Genomic DNA, 27,154 nt, shown 5'->3' with positions numbered 1-27,154 from the left:
TTCCGCCTAGTGGACACACAGGATTTTAGAGACCTTATGTCTGTCGCTGTGCCCCAGTACCAGATGCCTAGTCGCCACTACTTCTCTAAGAAAGGTGTGCCCGCGCTACACCAGCATGTCGCACACAACATCACCGCTTCCTTGAGAAACTCTGTGTGTGAACGGGTGCATTTCACCACCGATACTTGGACCAGTAAGCATGGACAGGGACGTTACATGTCGCTGACTGGCCACTGGGTAACTATGGTGATAGATGGTGAAGGGTCTGCTGCACAAGTCTTGCCGTCCCCACGACTTGTGTGTCAATCCTCTGTCTGTCCAAGTTCCGCCACTGCTTCTGCATCCTCCACCTCATCTGGGTCCTCCACCTCCGCCCCAAGCCTGCCTGGTCAGGCCACCAGCGTTCTCACTGCGCAGAAGGAATCACGCACCCCTCATTACTATGCTGGTAGCAGAGCGCAACGGCATCAGGCGGTCTTTAGCTTGACATGTCTTTGAAATAGGAGTCACACAGCGACTGAGTTGTGGGCAGCTTTGGAGACTGATTTTGATAAATGGTTGTCTCCACTCAACCTGCAGCCTGGTAAGGCCGTGTGCGACAATGCTGCAAACCTGGGTGCGGCCCTTCGCCTGGGCAAGGTGACACACGTGCCTTGTATGGCTCACGTGTTTAACCTTGTTGTCCAGCAATTTTTAACACACTATCCCGGCCTAGATGGCCTTCTGACCAGGGCACGGAAACTGTCTGCAGTGCTCACTTCCGCCGTTCAACCGCCGCACCTGAGCGACTTGCATCGCTCCAGAAGTCTTTCGGCCTGCCGGTTCATCGCCTGAAATGCGATGTGGCGACACGCTGGAATTCAACTCTCCACATGTTACAGCGACTGTGGCAGCACCGGCGAGCCCTGGTGCAATACGTCATGATGTATAGCCTGGGCCAACGAGATGCAGAAGTGGGGCAGATCACCCTGATGGAGTGATCTCAGATCAAGGACCTATGCACCCTTCTGCACAGTTTCGACATGGCGACGAATATGTTTAGCGCTGACAATGCCATTATCAGCATGACGATTACAGTCATTTACATGCTGGAGCACACGCTAAACACTATTCGTAGTCAGGGGGTGGGACAACAGGAAGGGGAGGAACTACAGGAGGATTCATATGCGCAAGACACAACAACATCACCAAGGTCCAGACGTTCATCATCACCAACGCGGCAGGCATGGGACCATGGGGGACAGGGATCAACAAGGGCGCATGGTAGCAGGTGAGATGTTGAGGAAGGTGCAGGAGGACATGAAGATATGGAGGACGAACTGTCCATGGACATGGAAGACTCAGCAGATGAGGGGGACCTTGGTCAAATTTCAGTTGAAAGAGGTTGGGGGGAGATGACAGAGGAAGAAAGAACGGTTAGCACCTCTATGCCACAAACACAGCGTGGACTTGGTGCGCATGGCTGCGCAAGACACATGAGTGCCTTCTTGTTGCACTACCTCCAACATGACCCTCGTATTGTCAAAATTAGAAGTGATGATGACTACTGGCTTGCCACACTATTAGATCCCCGGGACAAGTCCAAATTTTGTGACATAATTCCACCCATAGAAAGGGACGCACGTATGCAGGAGTATCAGCAGAAGCTGTTACTCGATCTTAGCTCGGCTTTTCCACCAAACAACCGTGCAGGTGAAGGGAGTGATTCTCCCAGTTGTAACTTGACAAACATGGGACGGCCTCGTCATCTTCAACAGTCTACCCGTACCAGTAGGACCGTATCTGGTGCTGGTAACAGCAATTTTATGGAATCTTTTCATAATTTTTTTAGACCCTCCTTTGCAAGGCCACCAGAGACAACAAGTCTGACACATAGTCAACGGATGGAGAGGATGATACAGGAGTATCTCCAAATGAACATCGATGCAATGACTTTGCAAATGGAGCCTTGCTCCTTTTGTGCTTCAAATCTAGAAAAATGTCAAGAGCTCTCCAGTTACGCCTCGAAGATTTTGTCGTGTCCAGCTGCCAGCGTTGTCTCTGAACGTGTCTTCAGTGCTGCTGGGTGTGTGCTGACAGATAAGCGCACGCGTCTGTCCAGTGACAATGTGGACAGACTGACGTTCATCAAAATGAACAAGTCATGGATCCAGAAGGAATTTACTACCCCTGTGTCATCCTGGGGAGAGTAAATGCTTGTGGATTTGGAATGTGCTTGATGCAAATCAAAACATCCTGTTTGCAACTAGGGCACAAGTGCTGCCACTGATAAGGTGTCTGTGTGGGGCCCAATTTTTGGAAAAAAAGGGAGACTCCGCTTGGAGTAACCCTTGCTTGCTGTGTTTTTTAAAAATGATACAAGATGAACAGATCTGAAGGCAAGATGAAGCCAACATCATGTCTCCGCCTGCACTTTTCTCACAAACCTGCATTTTTCCAGGGACACCCTACTCAACACCGTCTACAGACAGCAGCCAGATCTCTGTCCCTCAGATGTGGTCAAATAAAAGGCCACTTACTGCGACCCATGACAAAGCTAAGTGGTTGACTCTATCCCTCTGTAAGCTGTTGGCTACCGAAATGCTGCCTTTACGCGTAGTGGACACACAGGATTTTACAGACCTTATGTCTGTCGCTGTGCCCCAGTACCAGATGCCCAATCACCACTGCTTCTCCAAGAAAAGCATGCCCGCGCTACACCGGCATGTCGCACACAACATCACCACTTCCTTGAGAAAATCTGTGTGCGACAGGGTGCATTTCAACACAGATACTTGGACCAGTAAGCATAGACAGGGTCATTACATGTCACTGACTGGGCACTGGCAAACTATGGTGAGAGATGGAGAAGGGTCTGCTGTACAAGTCTTGCCGTCCCCACGAGTTGTTTCAATCCTTGTTCTGTATGTAGAAGTTAATACACTGCTTCTGCCTCTTCAACCTCGTGTGGGTCCTCTACCTTTGCGCAAACCCTGTGTGGTCAGGCCACCCTTCCTTGCAACTGCGCACAAGGACTACCACACACCTCCTTACTATGCTGGCAGCAGAGCTCAATGCCATCAGGCGGTCAAAGTTTTACTTTGAAATGTATGGGAAATGTGAGTCACACCGCTATTACAGAGAATAGTAGTCAGGCAGGGTCAAAACATTAATTGAGGAACAGGAACAGAATGGGACGGCCAGGACTTAATCAGAAAACAAGCAGAGGTGAAATGCGTATCGGCCAACAAGGTACATAAACAGCAAGCAGGAAAAGTAGTCAGGTAACAAGCACACAAAATCATAAAACTGAACTGGGGGTAAAATTAACCAGAGGTTCATAGCTATGTCTGGCAGTGGTCTGCAGACAGGATGGGCATAAAAAAGGGTGTGGTGTCTTCCCATTGGTTGTAGCTGAATGATGGTATTTCATCTGTGAGATACCCACCAGCTACATTCAGCCAGAGATTCTGCATCTGTCAAGGTAATGCAGCCCAGTGGGTGAGCATAACCTGCGTCCACCTGCGCCGCTGGCATCGACTACTCTCCCATCATCAGCACTATTCATGAAAGGAACACGTTGTCACCTGGCGACCGGAGTACAAATTGACGGAGCGGACTCCGTTGGTGACTTAACAGCCGTGTGCGGCAATGATGCAAACCTGGCTGCGGGCCATCCTCAGGGCAATGTGACACACGTGCCTTTTATGGCTCACGTGTTGATCCGAATTCTCCAGCAATTTTTAAAACACCATCACGGCCTACATGGCCTTGTGCAGCGGGCACGCTCGCTATGTGCTCACTTCCATCGTGCGCACACAGCAGCTCAACAACTTTCATCACTCCGGAAGTCTTAGGGTCTGGCAGTTAAACGCCGGAAATGCGATGTTCCGACACGCAGGAATTGGAATCTGCACATGTTGCAGCGTGTGTGGCAGCACCGCAGAGCCCTGCTGAAATACGGTAAGACATATAGCCTGGGATAAGTTGATCCAGAGGTGGTGCAGATCACGCTGCTGGAGTGGTGTCAGATCAAGGACCTATGCACCCTGCTACACAGTTTTGAAATGTCGACGAAGATGTTTAGCACTGGCAATGTCATTCTCAGCGTGACAATTCTGGTCATCTACATGATGGAGCACACTGTAATTATTATTCGGAGTCAGGTGTTGGGACAAGAGGAAGGGGAGGAAGTACAGGAGGAGTCATATGCGGAAGGGATAACAAGATCTACGAGGTCCAGATGGTCAGCGGCACCTATGCGGCAGTCATGGTGAGGGAGAGGGATTAACAAGGGCGCATAGTATCAGCAAAAAGTGTTGATGAAAGTGCAGGAGCCCATGAAGAAATGGAGGACGAACTGGCGATGGGCATGGAAGACTCAGCAGATGAGTGAGAGCTTGCTCACATTTCGGTTGTGCGAGGTTGTGGGTAGAGGGCAGAGGAAGGATGCACGATTCTCACCTCTCTGCCACCAACACACCAAGGACTTGGTCCTCCTGGATGCACAAGACACATGAGCGCCTTCTTGCTGCACTACCTACATGACCCTCGGATTGTATGAATTTGAAGTAATCCTGAATACTGGGTTGCCACACTGTTAGATCCCCGGTACAAGACAAAATTTGGCGAACTAATTCCTGCCATAGAAATAGACGCACGTATACAGGAGTATCTGCAGAATGTGGTACGCAATCTTAGATCTACTTTTCCACTAAACACCAGTGCTGCACAGAGTGAATCTCAACACTTTGTCATGGATAGGAGGAAATGGTCTTTTACTTGTCCACATCGGAGGGACCGAGGGATGGCTGCTGTGCTGAGATGGCGTTGAGTACGGTGTCCCTGCACAGTTGCACTTTTGGTCATATCCCAAAATGAGTTGAAAAAGGACAGATGCTGTTGGAAAGGGGAACAGGTGTGTTGGAAAGGGGAAAAAAATTTTGGTTCGTGGATTTGGTGGTTAAACAACTGTAACATTTGCTGAAGAAACAACATCTGTTACAGTGGGACTGGCAGATTTGGATAAAGTGGTATATAATCTGTGACCGCTATATAACAAAAATTAATAAGAAAAGAAAGAGAAAGGTATATATCACCTTCAGCAGTCAGTGTCCACCGTGCTCCCAGTTGGAAAAGGAGAGGTTGGCAACTTGAAGGTTTGGTGGAGGATACAGAGCTGTGTGGCTATGAAACTAATAGTAGCCTGAACCGAGTTAGACGCCATTCGGATCTGGAGACTGTGAGCCCTGTTAGCGTCACAGGGTCCACATGCCCACCCAGCCCAGGAACTCCCTGTTAACAACACAGGGGCCATTGAGTACGCTGACCGTGTGCGTAGGGGCCACACCTGTGGACAGCAGGCGCATCAGCAGCAGCAGGCCTGTTAATGCCACTGGGCTGCACAAGCAGGACTGTTAGGACAGGAGCTGGTCTTAACCGTTCTGCGTTACCAACTGTGGTGGTGGCCTGCATCCACCACCCTATCCCTGCCTACCTCTGGCCTAAAGCCGCAATGGGTTCAACACATGGAGGTGTGCTCTTTCGGAGCATAATAGAAGACTGCGCACCTCCTTGTTGGCTCCAGCCCCTTTTATAACCTGGGTCCGCCCCAAACCAGGGTGAACCACAATGCACCTCCTGGAGACAAAAGCAGAGTGACACGTCATGAGTGGCATAACTAGCGTCCTATTTGGAAACGCAACTTCAATGATGACCTCATGGCTGCCATGACCCAAACACCTCACCAGTCATCGTCTGACCATCAATAATGCGGTGACAAGTCATAGGTGTGGGCCTCTGCAAGCCATTTGGGAGGACACCTGATGCCCTGTGGTCTATATGGGACCCCCACATCAGGGCCAGGGCCAAAGAGTTCATTACCGGACCTAGTCTCTGATGCAGGAAGTGCCTGAGCATGCTCAGTAGCATGAAATACAGTCTCTGAAAAAAGACTATCAGCTTTAGCATGGTGTCTAGGCACAAAACAGGACTTAGACCCGGCACAGAATGCAAGCACCTGTGCAAAGAGGCTTTTCACACTTAGTGTGGGAGCATGCGCTGTATCCCGAAATGAAGACTTAGCGTCAGGAATGGCACAGTCAGGCTGAGCATACTCACTAGGCGAAACACTGTAATTATGCTGCAGCTGGGGTACATCGGCACACGCATGCGCACTAGCTGCCTCTCCACACTTAGACGTGGAGGGGAAATTTGTCTTGGAGATGCTGTCTATGAACAGAAGGAAAAGCTAAAGGAAGCCTGACTTTCTATCCCTCCGAATTATGAAATGCAGCAATGAATTCCATGAGTTTGCTATAACATTAGCGTAGCTAAATGTGCATGAGGGTGTGATGTAGAGGTGCTAGAAATAGCTTGTCACCAGTGGGGCACTAATGGAATACAACAGCCAGTTCTATGATGCCACAAAATGGCAGTATTTTGTGCTATCATTATAGCTTATTAAAAACAGAGCACGAGGTTGTCATGCAGAGGTGCTGCACATAGATTTGCAGTAGTGTGAATAGACAAAAGTACAATAGCCACGTTTAGGATACAACTAGGTACAGTGAGTGTTTGCTAGTATAATGGCTGAGTTTAAAAAAGTTTGAGTGTGCAATGCAGGCAGATGTCCTGCAAATATCGTTCCAATACTGTGAATTGACAAAAGTACAATAGCCACGTTTAGGATACAACTAGGTACAGTGAGTGTTTGCTAGTATAATGGCTGAGTTTAAAAAAGTTTGAGTGTGCAATGCAGGCAGACGTGCTGCAAATAACGTTCCAATACTGTGAATAGACAAAAGTACAATAGCCACGTTTAGGATACAACTAGGTACACTGAGTGTTTGCTACTATAAATGGCTGAGTTTAAAAAAGTTTGAGTGTGCAATGCAGGCAGACGTGCTGCAAATAACGTTCCAATACTGTGAATTGACAAAAGTACAATAGCCACGTTTAGGATACAACTAGGTACAGTGAGTGTTTGCTAGTATAATGGCTGAGTTTAAAAAAGTTTGAGTGTGCAATGCAGGCAGACGTGCTGCAAATAACGTTCCAATACTGTGAATTGACAAAAGTACAATAGCCACGTTTAGGATACAACTAGGTACAGTGAGTGTTTGCTAGTACAATGGCTGAGTTTAAAAAAGTTTGAGTGTGCAATGCAGGCAGACGTGCTGCAAATAACGTTCCAATACTGTGAATTGACAAAAGTACAATAGCCACGTTTAGGATACAACTAGGTACAGTGAGTGTTTGCTAGTATAATGGCTGAGTTTAAAAAAGTTTGAGTGTGCAATGCAGGCAGACGTGCTGCAAATAACGTTCCAATACTGTGAATTGACAAAAGTACAATAGCCACGTTTAGGATACAACTAGGTACAGTGAGTGTTTGCTAGTATAATGGCTGAGTTTAAAAAAGTTTGAGTGTGCAATGCAGGCAGACGTGCTGCAAATAACGTTCCAATACTGTGAATTGACAAAAGTACAATAGCCACGTTTAGGATACAACTAGGTACAGTGAGTGTTTGCTAGTATAATGGCTGAGTTTAAAAAAGTTTGAGTGTGCAATGCAGGCAGACGTGCTGCAAATAACGTTCCAATACTGTGAATAGACAAAAGTACAATAGCCACGTTTAGGATACAACTAGGTACACTGAGTGTTTGCTACTATAAATGGCTGAGTTTAAAAAAGTTTGAGTGTGCAATGCAGGCAGACGTGCTGCAAATAACGTTACAATACTGTGAATTGACAAAAGTACAATAGCCACGTTTAGGATACAACTAGGTACAGTGAGTGTTTGCTAGTATAATGGCTGAGTTTAAAAAAGTTTGAGTGTGCAATGCAGGCAGACGTGCTGCAAATAACGTTCCAATACTGTGAATTGACAAAAGTACAATAGCCACGTTTAGGATACAACTAGGTACAGTGAGTGTTTGCTAGTATAATGGCTGAGTTTAAAAAAGTTTGAGTGTGCAATGCAGGCAGACGTGCTGCAAATAACGTTCCAATACTGTGAATTGACAAAAGTACAATAGCCACGTTTAGGATACAACTAGGTACAGTGAGTGTTTGCTAGTATAATGGCTGAGTTTAAAAAAGTTTGAGTGTGCAATGCAGGCAGACGTGCTGCAAATAACGTTCCAATACTGTGAATTGACAAAAGTACAATAGCCACGTTTAGGATACAACTAGGTACAGTGAGTGTTTGCTAGTATAATGGCTGAGTTTAAAAAAGTTTGAGTGTGCAATGCAGGCAGACGTGCTGCAAATAACGTTCCAATACTGTGAATTGACAAAAGTACAATAGCCACGTTTAGGATACAACTAGGTACAGTGAGTGTTTGCTAGTATAATGGCTGAGTTTAAAAAAGTTAGAGTGTGCAATGCAGGCAGACGTGCTGCAAATATCGTTCCAATACTGTGAATAGACAAAAGTAAAATAGCCACGTTTAGGATACAACTAGGTACACTGAGTGTTTGCTAGTATAATGGCTGAGTTTAAAAAAGTTAGAGTGTGCAATGCAGGCAGACGTGCTGCAAATAACGTTCCAATACTGTGAATAGACAAAAGTACAATAGCCACGTTTAGGATACAACTAGGTACACTGAGTGTTTGCTACTATAAATGGCTGAGTTTAAAAAAGTTTGAGTGTGCAATGCAGGCAGACGTGCTGCAAATAACGTTCCAATACTGTGAATTGACAAAAGTACAATAGCCACGTTTAGGATACAACTAGGTACACTGAGTGTTTGCTACTATAAATGGCTGAGTTTAAAAAAGTTTGAGTGTGCAATGCAGGCAGACGTGCTGCAAATAACGTTCCAATACTGTGAATTGACAAAAGTACAATAGCCACGTTTAGGATACAACTAGGTACACTGAGTGTTTGCTAGTATAATGGCTGAGTTTAAAAAAGTTAGAGTGTGCAATGCAGGCAGACGTGCTGCAAATATCGTTCCAATACTGTGAATAGACAAAAGTACAATAGCCACGTTTAGGATACAACTAGGTACACTGAGTGTTTGCTACTATAAATGGCTGAGTTTAAAAAAGTTAGAGTGTGCAATGCAGGCAGACGTGCTGCAAATATCGTTCCAATACTGTGAATAGACAAAAGTACAATAGCCACGTTTAGGATACAACTAGGTACACTGAGTGTTTGCTAGTATAATGGCTTAGTAACAATGAGTTGTAGTGTGCAATGCAGGCAGACGTGCTCTGCAAATGTCTTTGCACTAGTGGGACTATAGCAAAGTCCAATAGCCACGTTTAGGATGCCACTAGGTACACTGAGTGTTTGCTAGTAAAATTGCTTAGTTTAAAAAAGTTGGAGTGTGCAATGCAGGCAGATGTGCTCTGCTAATATCTTTGCACTAGTGGGACTATAGCAAAGTCCAATAGCCACGTATAGGATGCCACTAGGTACACTGAGTGTTTGCTAGTATAATGGCTTAGTTAAAATGAGTTTGAGTGTGCAATGCAGGCAGACGCGCTATGCAAATGTCTTTGCACTAGTGGGACTATAGCAAAGTCCAATAGCCACGTATAGGATGCCACTAGGTACACTGAGTGTTTGCTAGTATAATGGCTTGGTTTTAATGAGTTGGAGTGTGCAATGCAGGCAGACGCGCTCTGCAAATGTCTTTGCACTAGTGGGACTATAGCAAAGTCCAATAGCCACGTATAGGATGCCACTAGGTACACTGAGTGTTTGCTAGTATAATGGCTTGGTTAGAATGAGTTGTAGTGTGCAATGCAGGCAGATGTGCTCTGCTAATGTCTTTGCACTAGTGGGACTATAGCAAAGTCCAATAGCCACGTATAGGATGCCACTAGGTACACTGAGTGTTTGCTAGTATAATGGCTGAGTTTAAAAAAGTTAGAGTGTGCAATGCAGGCAGACGTGCTGCAAATATCGTTCCAATACTGTGAATAGACAAAAGTACAATAGCCACGTTTAGGATACAACTAGGTACACTGAGTGTTTGCTACTATAAATGGCTGAGTTTAAAAAAGTTTGAGTGTGCAATGCAGGCAGACGTGCTGCAAATAACGTTCCAATACTGTGAATTGACAAAAGTACAATAGCCACGTTTAGGATACAACTAGGTACACTGAGTGTTTGCTACTATAAATGGCTGAGTTTAAAAAAGTTAGAGTGTGCAATGCAGGCAGACGTGCTGCAAATATCGTTCCAATACTGTGAATAGACAAAAGTACAATAGCCACGTTTAGGATACAACTAGGTACACTGAGTGTTTGCTAGTATAATGGCTTAGTAACAATGAGTTGTAGTGTGCAATGCAGGCAGACGTGCTCTGCAAATGTCTTTGCACTAGTGGGACTATAGCAAAGTCCAATAGCCACGTTTAGGATGCCACTAGGTACACTGAGTGTTTGCTAGTAAAATTGCTTAGTTTAAAAAAGTTGGAGTGTGCAATGCAGGCAGATGTGCTCTGCTAATATCTTTGCACTAGTGGGACTATAGCAAAGTCCAATAGCCACGTATAGGATGCCACTAGGTACACTGAGTGTTTGCTAGTATAATGGCTTAGTTAAAATGAGTTTGAGTGTGCAATGCAGGCAGACGCGCTATGCAAATGTCTTTGCACTAGTGGGACTATAGCAAAGTCCAATAGCCACGTATAGGATGCCACTAGGTACACTGAGTGTTTGCTAGTATAATGGCTTGGTTTTAATGAGTTGGAGTGTGCAATGCAGGCAGACGCGCTCTGCAAATGTCTTTGCACTAGTGGGACTATAGCAAAGTCCAATAGCCACGTATAGGATGCCACTAGGTACACTGAGTGTTTGCTAGTATAATGGCTTGGTTAGAATGAGTTGTAGTGTGCAATGCAGGCAGATGTGCTCTGCTAATGTCTTTGCACTAGTGGGACTATAGCAAAGTCCAATAGCCACGTATAGGATGCCACTAGGTACACTGAGTGTTTGCTAGTATAATGGCTTAGTTAAAATGAGTTTGAGTGTGCAATGCCGGCAGACGCGCTATGCAAATGTCTTTGCACTAGTGGGACTATAGCAAAGTCCAATAGCCACGTATAGGATGCCACTAGGTACACTGAGTGTTTGCTAGTATAATGGCTTGGTTTTAATGAGTTGGAGTGTGCAATGCAGGCAGACGCGCTCTGCAAATGTCTTTGCACTAGTGGGACTATAGCAAAGTCCAATAGCCACGTATAGGATGCCACTAGGTACACTGAGTGTTTGCTAGTATAATGGCTTGGTTAGAATGAGTTGTAGTGTGCAATGCAGGCAGACGCGCTCTGCAAATGTCTTTGCACTAGTGGGACTATAGCAAAGTCCAATAGCCACGTATAGGATGCCACTAGGTACACTGAGTGTTTGCTAGTATAATGGCTTGGTTAGAATGAGTTGTAGTGTGCAATGCAGGCAGACGCGCTCTGCAAATGTCTTTGCACTAGTGGGACTATAGCAAAGTCCAATAGCCACGTATAGGATGCCACTAGGTACACTGAGTGTTTGCTAGTATAATGGCTTAGTTATCAGTTGGAGTGTGCAGAGGACAAGAGGGTACAGTGGCAGGATTGTGGTGCTCTGGGTAGAGGAATGGAAGCCTGCCTTTCTATTCCCTCCTAATGGTGAAATGCAGGTAGGAAATCCCTGACCTGGGCTACACAGACGCTGTTGCTGTTTGCAGGACCTGTCACCTATGGCTCTCTGACCCTGCCGGTTGGAGCCCTTAAAAGGACTGCTATAAAGTGCTCTCCCTAAGCTGTCTAACGCTGTGTATGCAGCGCATACAGCTGTATCGGCTATAGGACTCAGGAAGACGGAGCTGCGACAGTGATGTCTGACACCAAAGACGCAGAAGGCAGATAATGGCGTCCGTGAAGAAAATGTCCGGTTTTATAATGCAGGGACATGTGACATGCAGATCCTATCACACATGCCGTTGCTTCTCTGGCTCAAAGTCCACTTAGCTGTGTGTGTGTCTGGGATTGGCTGACATGCTGGCCCGCCCCACAAGACGCGCGCGCTTAGGGAAGGAAGACAAGAAAAAAAAAAAAAAAAAATGGCGATCGCCATTATAGAAACAGCAGTGATCTGAAGGCGCTGTTCACGCACACTATACACTGAAATGTGATAATAGTTTGATTCACAGAGTGACTTACACTATTACAGCAGAAACCAAGCTATGATTTAGCTGTTTTTTGGCTGCTAGAACCGTTCTCGAACGTTTCTAGAACTACCGAGCTTTTGCAAAAAGCTCGAGTTCTAGTTCGATCTAGAACATGCCCCAAAATCACTCGAGCCGCGAACTGGAGAACCACGAACCACGAACCGCGCTCAACTCTACTTAAGGCCTTACATCTTTTGATCCCACATTTCCAAGGAATATTATATTTCATAATAATTGTCTTTTAAGCAAACATACTGGTTTATGTACATGATACTAATAAATTCAGATGGAAAGGAATTACTGATCTGATTGGATGTGGTGGTGTCACTGTGGATTTATAAGGCCCTCATTTAGAATAGCAGCACCTTTATAATCAGTATAGGGCTACTTAGGGCCAGTCCTCATTGAGCGGGGGCGCCATTTCGTCTATTGTAGGTTGCCAACCTCCGCGGTTAGGAAGGGAGACATTAGGGAATCCTGGCCCGGGCCCCGTCTCCTGAAGTGTATGCTATTACCTTGGTTTTACTTGCACCTTAATTATTAGCTTTGGTTTATAATAAAGTTTGTAATTTTAATGGGGTTTTTTTCTTCCTGGTTTTTGTTGTCCTCAATACCTCTATGTTTCAATGCGAGAATTTTCAGTTGGCACAACACAGGACTTAAACACGGCACGAAGTCCAAGTACTTGTGCAAAGAGGCTGTTCGCACTAAGTGTAGGAGCATGCTCAGTAGGCTGAACTGATGACTTAGCCTCAGAAATGGCACTATCAGGCTGAGCAGGCTCACTAGGCGAAACACTGGACTTAGACCCTTGCTGGGGTAAATCTTCACACGCATGCGCACTAGCCGCCTCTTCACACTTAGACGTGGAGGAGAAAGCAGCCAGCTGGACGACCCGAGGCACAGCCAAAAACGACGACCGGCGCCTGGACGTTGCAGGAACCACAGCAGGCTGCTTGTAGCTACAGCGGCTCCGATTCGTAACACCTGTCAGTGGCCTGTGCATCACCCCCAAATACCTCCCTCTGCTAGAACACTAGCAAGAGGTTGGCTGTTGTGAATACATTTGGACTAGGTTCCAGTTTGAGGCTCCCTCTTGTGGTCAGTACTAGTAGTGAAGTTGGCTTGCTGAATAGAAACCAGACAGCTCAGGATGATTGGCAATCTGGAGGTTCTGACTGGGCCTATCTAACTGAGTAGTGTTCTCTTGAACCTTGCCGGTGCTCAATGTTGTATCCTATGTGCTAAGGAAAGTCTGAAGCCAGCCCTACCTTCTGTCTCTACGAGAACTCCTTTCAGATAAGTGTTGTCTTTGTACCTCTGCTGGTGGTTTCCACTTTCTTGTTGTTTATTCTGTTTCGGTACAAAGGCTTGTTTCCTGATTTTTCCTGTGTGGAGTTCTGGGAGGAGTTGGATCATTCCCTGCTGGAAATGTCTGTGAGTCGTGCTCCATATTCTGCTATGTATTTTGTTTTGTCATGCTTGATAATAATTTCAGTCTCTCGCTATATTAGTGTTTTGTTTGGATCTCAGTAACACCGGAGTACTGATATAGTGGGGGAGAGCCCGTGTGGGCTCAGTATTTTTCCATATCAGGAGTGTTGATTCTTTTTCTAGGGTATTGCACTGCTGCAGACAATGCTCTTTTCTGTCCGTTCCTATTTATATAGTTTGGGCCTCATCTTTGCTGAATCTGTTTTCTACCTGTGTATTGTGTTTTCCCACATCACCATCATCTTTATATGTGGGGGGCTATCTATATCTTTGGGGACTGCTCCGAGGCAAATTAGCCTTTCCTGTATTTCTCTGTAGGAATAATTAGTTCTCCGGCTGTGTCAAGGCGACCAGGTCATCGTAGGCACGTCCCACGGCTACTTCTAGTTCTGTGTTAGTGTTAGGTCTGCAGTTCACTGAGATTCCAACCACTCTGGTAACATTCTGGGTTTCCTAGTTTTTTGTCCTTTTTCTGATCCTCCTCAGTCACTGAGTCATAACAGTTGGCATAGGAGGGTGTGCAGGCCGCTCCATAGCGGTCCCCTTCTTCTGTAGATGGAACCTATCCCTGAACGTGAAGAAATTGTGAGTTAGAATAAATTCTAAAAGATCATATATTATGTGACACAAATGTGCATCCAGATTACTCATACCAAGAAAGAAGCTAACGGTCCTAAGGCCCTGGTGGTGGTCAATGCACGTGAAGGCGGTACTCCAGCATTTTCTGCTGCTTCACACACCGAATGCACCGGTCATGTTTCCACAATATTTAGGGGTTCAAAGCCTGTCTTGTGCTGTCTGTCCAAATCAGCCACATTAATATGTTGCAATTTCCTCTGCAAATATTACCAAAGCAGTACTCTAGCATTTACTGCTGCTAAATGCACCGTTCCTCTTTCCAAAAAATGTAGGGGTTTACAGCCTGACTAGTGCTGTCTGTCCACATCAACCACATTAATATGTTGCTAGCGGTCTTTGCAAATAGTTACAAAGCAGTATGATAACATTAACTTTTTCCTGAGCCACTAAATGCACCGTTCCTGTTTCCACAATATTTAGGAGCTTACAGACTGACTTGTGCCATCTGTCCACATAGCCACATTAATACGTAGGTAGTGGCATTTGCAAATAGTTCCAAAGCAGTACTCTAGCTTTTACTGCTGCCTGATATAATAAATGCACCATTACTCTTTCCACAATGTTAAGGGGTTCACAGCCTGACTTATGCTGTCTGTCCACATCAGCCACACATAGTACGTTGCGTGTGGCCTTTGCATATAGTTACAAAGCAGAACTATAGCATTTACTGCTGTCTAATACACTAAACACAACATTACTGTTTCCACAAAATTTAGGGGTTCACAGTCTGACTTGCGCCTTACACCCACATCAGCCACATTTATACGTTACTAGTGGCCTTAGCAAACAGTTACAAGCAGTACTCTAGAATTTACTGCTGCTAAATACAATAAATGCACAATTCCTCTTTCCACAATGTTTAGGAGTTCACAGCCTGATTTATGCTGTCTGTCCACATCAGCCACAAAAAGTATGTTTCTAGTGGACTTTGCAAATAGTTACAAAGCAGGACTCTAGCATTTACTGCTGCCTGATACACTAAATGCAGTGTTCCTGTTTCCACAATATTTAGGGGTTAACAGCCTGACTTGTGCTATGCGTCCACATCAGCCACTTTAATATGTTGTGAGTGGCCTTTAAAAATAGTTACAAAGCAGTACCTAGCAATTACCGTATTTTTCGGACTATAAGACGCACCCAGGTTTTAGAAGTGTAAAATAGGGAAAAACATTTGAAGCAAAAAATATGGTAAAATATTTAATAACCTAAATAACATACTATAATATTTCACCAATTTAACTGTAAACAACTCAACAGAGGCAAACAAGGGAAATGAAATGAACTTTATCCAAGTAGTGGACAACTCCTTTAAGGAGAACTATAACTCCAAGCATGTCCTGTGTGGCATGCTTGGAGTTCTAGTTCAGCACAGTAATGTGATTTTTCCTCTAAGGTACGGTACTTTATTTTATTAGGGGAGAGAGAGGACTTTTAGTTTATTGTACTGTAACTTCATACTTCTACTTCTTACCAAGCAAACTCTAGCTATGGTAATGATTAGGGATGATCGAATACCCTAATATTCGCTTTGCCGAATATTCGGTGAATACCTCGCCAATATTCGACTGTTCGCAAATATTCGACTCCCAATGTAAGTCTATGGGAAACCAGAATAATTTTATTTATATATAATTTTCCAACGGTGACCTGTGGTGACTGAGGAAAAGGCTGAAATCAATGGGATAAGGTTGAAATCGATGGAAAAAGGCTGAAACAGTATGGGCACAGCCTGTAGAAGGTGCCTGACTGAATTTCTGGTGTCTTAGAATAACGTGCTCAGAGCAGCACGCGGCGTTTACGTAGTCGCCAGAACAGCTCTCAAAGTAAAAGGGAAAATTGCTAAGAAACAATATCTAGTGTCTAATCACTGTAATAAAACGTCAAATCAAGCCACAACCTCCAAAAAAAAAACACCTTAGCATATGTTCACATGTTTCGTTTTTTACATTTTTCCTTCTTTTTCGATTAGAAAGGGCTGTAACTTATATATTATATTGGTGTCTGTCTCACACCTCCTTTTTTGGGACATATTTGACAGCACTTTAAAAGTTCAGCTACAATGTGCCCGTTGGGATGTTGACCTTGCCCTCCTCCTCCTCCACCTGCACCACCGGCTCAAGTGGCCCTCTACTCAAACGTAGGAAGGGCCACTGGCTGTCCTCAAATCTCAGACTTCTTAGGGCTCTCAGGTGGGCACTGTAACATACATTTGGGAGAGATGGCAGTCATTTGTAGTTTTCTGCGTCCCCTATTGCTATTGCCAATGTGGCCATTTGGGTGCTGGCCTTACCCTCCTTCTCCTCCTACTCCACCAACACCACGTGGCACTCTATTCAAATGTAGAAGGGGCCACTGGCTGTCCTCAAATCTCAGACTTTTTAGAGCTCTCAGGTGGGCCCTGTAACACACATTGGGGAGGGATGGCAGTCATTTGTAGTTTTCTGCGTCCCCTATATAATTAGTGTGACAGTTAGAATACGTACTCCATAACACTTTACAGTGCTATTGCCAATGTGGCCATTTGCGTGTTGGCCTTGGCCTACTCCTCCACCAACACCACCACCGGCTAAAGTGGCCCTCTATTCAAATTCTATTCAAGTATTCAGTAATGTATGTTTTATGGACAAATGAACACCACGCTGGGACATCAAAGCTGATGTCATTGATGATGATTGCATCTCACCAAAAGCATGTTGGGAGCAGGAGGAATCATCGCCTGATTCCTAGACCGCAGTTTGTGAAGCATGCAGAACCATGGAAGTGGCAATTGTTTCACTCTGGAACTAAGGCTTTATTCCACTAGCTAACACCGAGGATTTAAAAAAAATCAATTTCCCCAGTGTAGAATGGTTCAAACACCATGGAGCACAGCATCAGAAGATACTCCCAACAGCTCCCAACATTTTTTTAAAAAAAATTGGTAGGATTTGAAGCAGAACATAACATGCCAAGGAGTTTAATAAACTCAGTTTCCCCAGGGGGGAATGGTTCAAACACCATGGACCACAGCATCAAAAGGTACTCTCAACAGCTCCCAACAGCTTTTTTTTAAAAAAAATGGTAAGATAAGCAACAGAGCATAACATGCCAAGAAGCTAAAAAAAATTCTGCTTCTGCAGGGGGCCATGTGTAGCACACCGTGGAGCATAGCATCAGAAGGTACTCCCAACAGCTCCCAACAGCTTATTTTTTTTTAAATTAGTAGGATTTGCAACAGGGCATAATATGCCAAGGAGTTTAATAAATTCAGTTTCCTGAGGGGATTAATGGTTCAAACACCATGTAGCACAGCATCAGAAGGTACTCCCAACAGCTTTTTTTTTTAAATTAGTAGGATAAGCAACAGGGCATAACATGCCAAGGAGTTTATTACATTCAGTTTCCCTAGGGTGTGATGATTAAAACAACATGTAGCAAAGCATCAGAAGGTACTGCCAACAGCTTTTTAAAAAAAAAATTGGTAGGATAAGCATAACAAATGCTAAGAAGCTAAAAAAAATTCTGATTCTGCAGGGAGCCATGTGTAACACACCGTGGAGCACAGCATCAATAAAGAACACAAATAGAGACTGCCTGACCAATTGTTATAGACAGTGTAGTCTCGACAGTGGTTGTGCCAGTGCATAATGTACAAAGGCTTGAAAAATATTGCCCTGGGTGATTGGGCCCACAATTTCATCGCAGCAGCATAACAAGTTACATTAGTCATGTGGATGATAGAAGACAAAATAGTCTTGAATGAGAAACAATGGAACTTATTTGAACTTAAGAAATACAAATTTTGGGGCTACACTTATTATTGGGTCTTGTTAACAGGCGGCCTGAGATACTCTGGGCAATCCATCTTTGGTTCATTTTGATCATCGTCAAACTGTCGGCACTTTCTGTGGATAGTCGTGTGCGAGTATCTGTTATTATTGACCCCATTGAGCTGAAAACACGCTCAAACAACACACTTGCAGCAGGGCAAGCTAGCACTTCCAAAGCGTATAAGGCGAGGTCTGGCCAAGTGTTGAGCTTGGAAACCCAATAGTTAAAGGGAACAGTAGACTCTAAAAGCACGCTGATATGGTCACCTACATAGTCCCTCACCATCTTACTTAACTGTTCCCTTCTTTTCATAGTTCCCCCAACCAGTAACTGATTCGAAGTTGACCGTTTGTGGAAAATGGACCAGTTTTGGCATATTAGTCCCCCGCCTGTGTTGCTCCTAACATGTGTAGCCCTCTCTTGTAATCCTGTTGTGTGAGATGACACGCTACCTCTGATGCCAGCATGATCTGAGGGTAATCGTTTAATCAACTACTCCATTACAGCCCTTTTGAATGTTTCCGTACTACAATCCTTATTTGCCTCGACAAGTAGCAAAGCAAATTTGTCGTTGTAGAGTGGGTCAAGGAATGTATATAACCAGTATGTGTTGTCTGCCAAAATGTGGACTAACCTACAGTCATGAGAAAGGCAGTGTTACATGAACTGTGCCATGTGTCCCAGACTCCGAACTGGAAAACTTTGTATGTCACTGCTAAGAATACATTCTCTCTCCCTAAACCTCCTCTCCTCCTCAGTCTCTCTCTCCTCCTCCTGCGCCTCCTCAGGCTATCCATGCTGGACAGCCCTGAAGCTTGGGTTGTCAATCCCTTGGTTAGCAACTTCAAAGCATTCCTGTTCTTCATCATCCTCCTCATCCTCATGATGCTGAACAAAGGTGGCCTGAGCCTGTTGGCCGAGGTTGTGAGGATTACTAGCAACCATTGTGAAGTCTGGATCCACAGACATCTCGGGTGCATTAACATTTTGGTCAGTCAGACCTTCCAGAGAGCGTTTCAATAAACAAATCAATGGAATGGTAATGCTGATAAGAGCATCATCACTGCTCACAATGTTGGTACAGTAATCAAAATTCTCTAGGACCTGATAAATGTCTGCAATCCACACCCACTCTGCAGTACTTATGTCTGGCAGCTGCATCTGACGGGCATGTTCCAGCTGGAATCCCAATTCCTCTGCTACTCATAGATCCTGGCCAACATATGATAGGTTGAATTCCATCTCGTAGGGAGGTCACATATTAGTAAGCGCTACTGCAGCACTGCCAGGCCAGCAAAAGAGGGAGATGATTTGCGGAAATGGGCGCTAATACGTTGTACCTTGGTAAGTAGGTCTGGTATCCCAGGGTATTTTTTGAGAAAATGCTGAACTACTAAAATTACAACATGGGCCACACAAGGAACGTGTAAAAGCTTACCAAGCTTTAAAGCCGCCACCAGATTACGACCATTATCGCGCACTACAATCCCTGGACGATGGTCCAACGGTGCATGCCACTCATCTGTCTTCTGAGTTATTGCTTTCAAAAGCTCGGGTGCCTTGTGTGATTTGTCACCGATGCAGATAAGCTTCAGTAGAGCGTGTTGCCGCTTAGCCAAGGCAGTGCTGCAGAGATCCTAGCTGGGGAATGATGTTGACGGTTTGACACCAGCGGATGTTGAGGAGGATGCACAGGAGCCAGATGAAGAGTAGGAGGAGGAGGTAGTTGTTGCTGTGTAGGATGATACTGAAACTGTGATTGAAGTGGACCCCGCTATTCTGGGTGTGGGAATTATGTTGCCGGCTCAGACTCTGTACCACCAGGTTCACCCAGTGTGCCGTCAGTGAGATGTAGCGTCCCTGTCCACTTGCGCTGGCCCACCTGTCTGTGGTTAAGTGGACCTTCCCTGTTATGGCATTGATGAGAGCCCGTTTGATGTTTACTTACACATGATTGGGGAGCACGGGGACGGCACAACGTGAAAAATAGTGGCGGCTAGGCACAGAGTACCGATGTTCTAACAGCGGCAAAAGGTTGCGGAAAGCCTCTGTTCCCACAAGCTGATACGGCAACATCTCAATAGATATCAATCGTGCAATGTGTGCAGTTATGGTTCCTGCCCTTGTGTGCATAACGGGATATTTTCACTTCTTTTCGAAGGTCTGTGGTACGGATAACTGGATTCAGGACATCTTCCCATGAGGCAAAAACAATTATCACAGGCAAAGGTTAGATAGAGACAGCTTTCCTTTATAACCCCAGGCTGGACTCAATAGGCTACCTGAAACAGCAATAATATTCTACATCTGTCTGAGGGAGAGATGCAGAATCAGACTCATTACCAGCACTAGCCACCAGAGGGAGTCCAGAAACACTCCCAGGGACAGCACCATCTCTGAAGGATTTCACAACAGTTGCCATTGACCATTGCAAGTAGTTACAAAGCAGTACTCTAGCATTTACTCATGCCTGAAACACTAAATGCACCGTTTTTGTTCCCACAATATTTTAGGGTTCACAGCATGACTTGTGCCATCTGTCCACATCAGCCATATTAATTAGAGATGAGCGAACCGGTCGCAGTTCGGCTCGAGCTTGGTTCGCCGAACGGAGGTCTCGTTCGAGTTCGGTTCGGCGAACCGGTTTGGCGAACCACTCGAACCCATAGGAAACAATGGGAGGCAATCACAAACACATAAAAACACCTAAAAAACACCCTCATAGGTGTCCAAAAGGTGACAAACAACTCACAACACAACACAAACACATGGGAAAGTGACAAGAACAAATTCTCATGTGAAAACAAAACAGCATTACGAGGAAATAGAGGACGAGACACAGATATCGGCATGGCATGCCCTTCTAAAATCATGTAAAACACCGCAAGGTCTCCGTTTTTTCCAAAAATTGGGCCACACAGACACCCCTTCAGTGGCAGTACATGTGCCCCAGTTGTACACTTCACAGGTAGATTTGCATCGAGCACATTCAAAAATACGCCATCGTTAACCGTCCCCAGGATGACACCGGGGTAGGTAGCAAAGCCTTTGCTAAACCATGACTTGTTCATCTTGGCTCCTTTTTAAAAACTCAGCAAGGGTTACTCCAAGCAGAGTCTCCCTTTTTTCCAAAAATTGGGCCACACAGAAACCCCTTCAGTGGCAGCACTTGTGCTCCAGTTGTACACTTCACAGCAGGGCCGGCTCCAGGTTTTTGTGGGCCCTGGGCGAAAGAGTCTCAGTGGGCCCCATCCACACATAGACATGCACAGATACATACACATACAGGCATAAGTACACATACTTATTTAAAGAGAAATTCACAAAAACACATAAATAGACATAAATCTAGACACGGTCATATACACTGCCATACATAGATACACATCATACATACACACACACACATTTTTATATATTTATCCTGTATATATATTTCTAATGTTGGGAAGCCGGCAACAGCCTCATTCACCTCCCGGCTTGTCTAACAGACATGGCCGCACATAGCGCACACTAACACTGCTGTATATACATCACAAGAGAGGCTGGGGACAAACACAATACTGGGGGGAATACATATTACTGAGGAAAGGGGTATACAGCTCTAGACGAGGGCAGTGACTGAGGTGGGGGGGACAGCTGTGAGGTGGGGGGTTGACATGCAGCTCTGGGTGTATACAGCTCTGGGGTGGGGGGGGACATACAGCACCTGGGTGGAGGGGACATACAACTCTGGGGGTATAGTAGTATGCAGCCCCCATATTGTGTTATGAAGCCCCCATTGTTCTCCATATAGTATTATGTAGCCCCCATATGCACTATGCAGCCCCCATATAGCATAATGCAGACCCAGATAGCAATAGGCACCCTCATGTAGTACACAGCCCCTAAATACCACAGTGCAGAGCCAGATAGCATTAGGCACCCTCATGTAGTACACAGCACCTATATAACACGGTGCAGAGCCAGATAGCATTAGGTATCCTCATGTAGTACACAGACCTATATAGTACAGTGCAGACCCAGACAGCACAGTGCAGAGCTAGATAGCATTAGGGACCCTCATGTAGTACACAGCACCTATATAACACAGTGCAGAGCCAGATAGCATTAGGTATCCTCATGTAGTACACAGACCTATATAGTACAGTGCAGACCCAGACAGCACAGTGCAGAGCCAGATAGCATTAGGCACCCTCATGTAGCATACAGCTTGTATATAGCATAGCCTGTATATAGCACAGTGCAGAGCCAGATAGCAGTAGGCACCCTCATGTAGAATACAGTGATTAATACTCAGTGGCGTAACTAGAGTTTGATGGGCCCTGGTGCAAAATTTGGACCGGGGCCCCCCTCCACGTACACCGACACTTAGGGTGCGGGATAATGACACTGACACTCGGGGTACAGGATAATGATGCTGACACTTGGCTCTTACCCTCAGCACCCAGGTTTCCCATGATCTGAAATCCCTCTATCAGTACCCAGCTTTCCCATGTTCTGATATCCATCTTTCCCTCAGCACCCAGCTTTCCCATAACAGAGTAAAGCTGGGTACTGAGAGATGTATAGCAGAGCATGGGAAAGCTGGGTGCTGAGAGAAGATGTATAGCAGAGCATGGGAAAGCTGGGTGCTGAGGGAAAGAGCCTTTTTCCCTCAGCACAAAACATTCCCATCCCATACTTGTATCTTTGTCCTCCTTGTATATAGATCTCCAAATACTATAATGGCCCCCACATAGCCTTCCGTATAATATAAAGGGTCCCACATAACCCGTCATATATTATAATGCACCCCCATAGTTCTCCATGTATTATAATTTACCCCATAGTACTCCATATATTATACTGCACCATAGTCCTCCATGTTTTATAATGCACACCCATGTGTGACCATGTGTAAGGTAGCCTCCATATTTCTCCATTTATTATAATGTAGCCCCCATAGTGCTATATGTATTATAATGTAGCGCCATAAATCATCATATTGTATTATGCAGCCCCATACTCCTCCATGTATAATGCACCCCTAGTCCATGTATAAGGTGTCCTTCATGTTTATTATGCAGTCCCATAGACCTCCATGTATCATGGAGCCAGCACCCCCAGGCCTCCATGTGTCATGCAGCCAGCAAAATAAAAAACAAGTACCTCTCTTCTCCTTCCGACCCCTGCGACTGCGGTAGTTACGCCCCTGCCCCCATATGTCACACACCCTGCACCCCCATATCACACACACTACACCCCCATATCTCACACACCCTGCTTCCCATACAGCCTGCACCCCCCCATATCACATACACACTACACCCCCATATCTCTCACACCCTGCTTCCCATACAGCCTGCACCCCCATATCACAAACACTACATCCCCATATCTCTCACACCCTGCTTCCCATACAGCCTGCACCCCCATATCACACACACACACTGCTCCCCATACAGCCTGCACCCCCCATAGCCCACACACACACACACACTGCTTCCCATACAGCCTGCACCCCCCATATCCCACACACACACACTGCTCCCCATACAGCCTGCACCCCCCATAGCCCACACACACACACACACTGCCCCCCATACGGCCTGCACCCCCCATATCCCACACACACTGCTTCCCATACAGCCTGCACCCCCCAGATCTCACACACTACACCCCCATATGTCACATACCCTGCTCCACATACAGCCTGCACCCCCATATCACACACAATACACCCCCATATCACACACACCCTGCCCACATCTCACCCTGCCTGTACCCCAACTTACCCCTCTCAAACACTCTGCACCCCTTCACATCCTTCTGTCAGTCTGCAGCCCTCATATGCCCCTCACCCTGCAGCCCCCCTCACCCTCATGTCCCCTCTTTTCTTATTACCAGTCATCATGTGTCCACATCTCCTTCAGGATTCAGTATCTCTTGCTTACTGCCCGGCATCCTGTGTCTCCTCCCACACAGTCACATGGGCGTGACATCATCGCAGGTCCTGCAGGATGGAGATTCCGTCTGCTGTGCAGGTCAGGACTAGCACTCCTGCAGCTCAGACACGGCTGATGGCCTCTCCAGGTCAGGGGCCCCTCTACTGACACTGGACTCCCCTGACTCACAGATCGGTCACTACACAGCGGCACTACACATAGACGCAGAGCGGCTGCCGGGCCCCTATGTGTACTAGTGCCGCTGTGCAGTGGCCGGCCTGTGAGTCAGGGGAGCCCAGTGTCAGTAGAGGGGCGGCTCACTTCTCCTCGTTCCCCCGCTGATCCGGTCTCCTCGGCGCGTCGTCCATTGCTGTCACTCGCTCTGACCTCTCAGCAGGTGCGCAGTGATGACGTCACCGTGGTCCTCTGTAGAGCTGTCAGAAGAACGCCGACAGTCACAGCGGGGAGAATGATAAGAGAGAGAGCGCGCCGCTCACTCTCTCATCATTGCTCTCATTTGTATCGGCACCTGCGATGCCGATGCAATTGAAAGCTCGATCCTCGGCGGGGGGCGGTGACAGCGGGGCCACCGGGCCCCCCTGAGTAGTGGTGCGCCACTCCTGCCACCGCGAGTGGGCCCCCCCCGGCAGCTCAGGGCCCCGGCATTTGACCGGGTTTGCCGGGTGCTGGCGCCGGCCCTGCTTCACAGGTAGATTTGCATCAAGCACATTCCAAATCCACAAGCATTTACTCTCCCCAGGATGACACAGGGGTAGTAAATTCCTTGTGGATCCATGACTTGTTCATTTTGATGAACGTTAGTCTATCCACATTGTCACTGGACAGACGCGTGCGCTTATCTGTCAGCACACACCCAGCAGCACTGAACGTTCAGGGACAATGACACGTTCAGAGACAATGCTGGCAGCTGGACACGACAAGATCTCCAAGGCGTAAGTGGAGAGCTCTGGCCATTTTTCAAGATTTGAAGCCCAAAATGAGCAAGGCTCTAGTTGCAAAGTCATGGCATCGATGTTCATTTGGAGATACTCCTGTATCATCCTCTCCAGCCGCTGACTATGTGTCAGACTTGTTGTCTCTGGTGGCCTTGCAAAGGATGGTCTAAAAAAATTATGAAAAGATTCAATAAAATTGCTGCTACCAGCACCAGATACAGTGCTGCTGGTATTGTTAGACTGTTGATGATGACGAGACCGTCCCATGTTTGTCAAGTTACAACTGGGAGATTCAATCCCTGCACCACGGTTGTTTGGTGGAAAAGCCGAGCTAAGATCGAGTAACAGCATCTGCTGATACTCCTGCATATGTGCGTCCCTTTCTATGGCTGGAATTATGTCACAAAATTTGGACTTGTACCGAGGATCTAATAGTGTGTCAAGCCAGTAGTCATCATCACTTCTACTTTTGACAATACAGGGGTCATGTTGGAGGCAGTGCAGCAAGAAGGCGCTCATGTGTCTTGCGCAGCCATGCGGACCAAGTCCATGCTGTGTTTGTGGCATAGAGGTGCTAACCATTCTTTCTTCCTCTGACATCTCCCCCCAACCTCTTTCAACTGAAATTTGACCAAGGTCTCCCACATCCACTGAGACTTCCATGTCCATGGAAAGTTCTTCCTCCATTTCTTCATGTTCTCCTGCACCTTCCTCAACATTTCGCCTGCTACCATGCGCCCTTGTTGATCCCTGTCCCCCATGGTCCCATGCCTGCCGCCTTGGTGATGATGAACGTCTGGACCTTGGTGATGTTGTTGTCCCTTGCGCATATGAATCCTCCTGTAGTTCCTCGCCTTCCTGTTGTCCCACCCCATGACTCCGAATAGTGTTTAGCATGTGCTCCAGCATGTAAATGACTGGAATTGTCATGCTGATAATGGCATTGTCAGCGCTAAACATATTCGTCGCCATGTCGAAACTGTGCAGAAGGGTGCATAGGTCCTTGATCTGAGACCACTCCATCAGGGTGATGTGCCCCACCTCTGCATCTCGTTGGCCCAGGCTATACGTCATGACGTACTGAACCAGTGCTCAGCGGTGCTGCCACAGTCGCTGTAACATGTTGCGAGTCGAATTCCAGCGTGTCGGCACATCGCATTTCAGGCGATGAACCTGCAGGCCGAAAGACTTCTGGAACGATGCAAGTCGCTCAGCTGCGGCGGTTGAACGGCGGAAGTGAGCAGACAGTTTTCGTGCCCTTTTCAGAAGGCCATCTAGGCCGAGAGTGTGTTAAAAATTGCTGGACAACAAGGTTCAACACGTGAGCCAAACAAGGCACGTGTGTCACCTTGCCCATGCAAAGGGCCGCACCCAGGTTTGCAGCATTGTCGCACACGGCCTTACCAGGCTGCAGGTTGAGTGGAGACAACCATTTACCAAACTCAGTCTCCAGAGCTGCCCACAACTCAGACACTGTGTGACTCTTATTTCGAAGACATTTCAAGATAAAGACCGCCTGATGCCGTTGCGCTCTGCTGCCAGCATAGTAATGAGGGGTTCATGATTCCTTCTGCGCAGTTACAACCAGGCAGGCTTGGGGCGGAGGTGGAGGACCCAGACGAGGTTGAGGAGGCAGAAGCAGTGGAGGAACTTGGACAGACAGAGGATTGACGCCCAAGTCGTGGGGACGGCAAGACTTGTGCAGCAGACCCTTCACCATCTATCACCATAGTTACCCAGTGCCCAGTCAGCGACATGTAACGTCCCTGTCCATGCTTACTGGTCCAAGTATCTGTGCTGAAATGCACCCGTTCACACACACAGTTTCTCAAGGAAGCGGTGATGTTGTGTGCGACATGCTGGTGTAGCGCAGGCACACCTTTCTTAGAGAAGTAGTGGCGACTGGGCATCTGGTGCTGGGGCACAGTGACAGACATAAGGTCTCTAAAATCCTGTGTGTCCACCAGGTGGTAAGGCAGCATTTCGGTAGCCAAGAGCTTACAGAGGGATAAAGTCAACCTCTTAGCTTTGTCATGGGTCACAGGAAATGGCCTTTTATTTGTCCACATTTGAGGGACAGAGATCTGGCTGCTGTGTGTAGACGGTGGTGAGTAGGATGTCCCTGGAAAAATGCAGGTTTGTGAGGAAAGTGCAGGCGTAGACATGATGTTGCCTTCATCC

Source organism: Anomaloglossus baeobatrachus, chromosome 4 (genome assembly GCF_048569485.1).
Source record: "Anomaloglossus baeobatrachus isolate aAnoBae1 chromosome 4, aAnoBae1.hap1, whole genome shotgun sequence".
In the NCBI taxonomy this organism is placed as follows: Eukaryota; Metazoa; Chordata; class Amphibia; order Anura; family Aromobatidae; genus Anomaloglossus; species Anomaloglossus baeobatrachus.
This window is presented reverse-complemented; position numbering follows the sequence as displayed.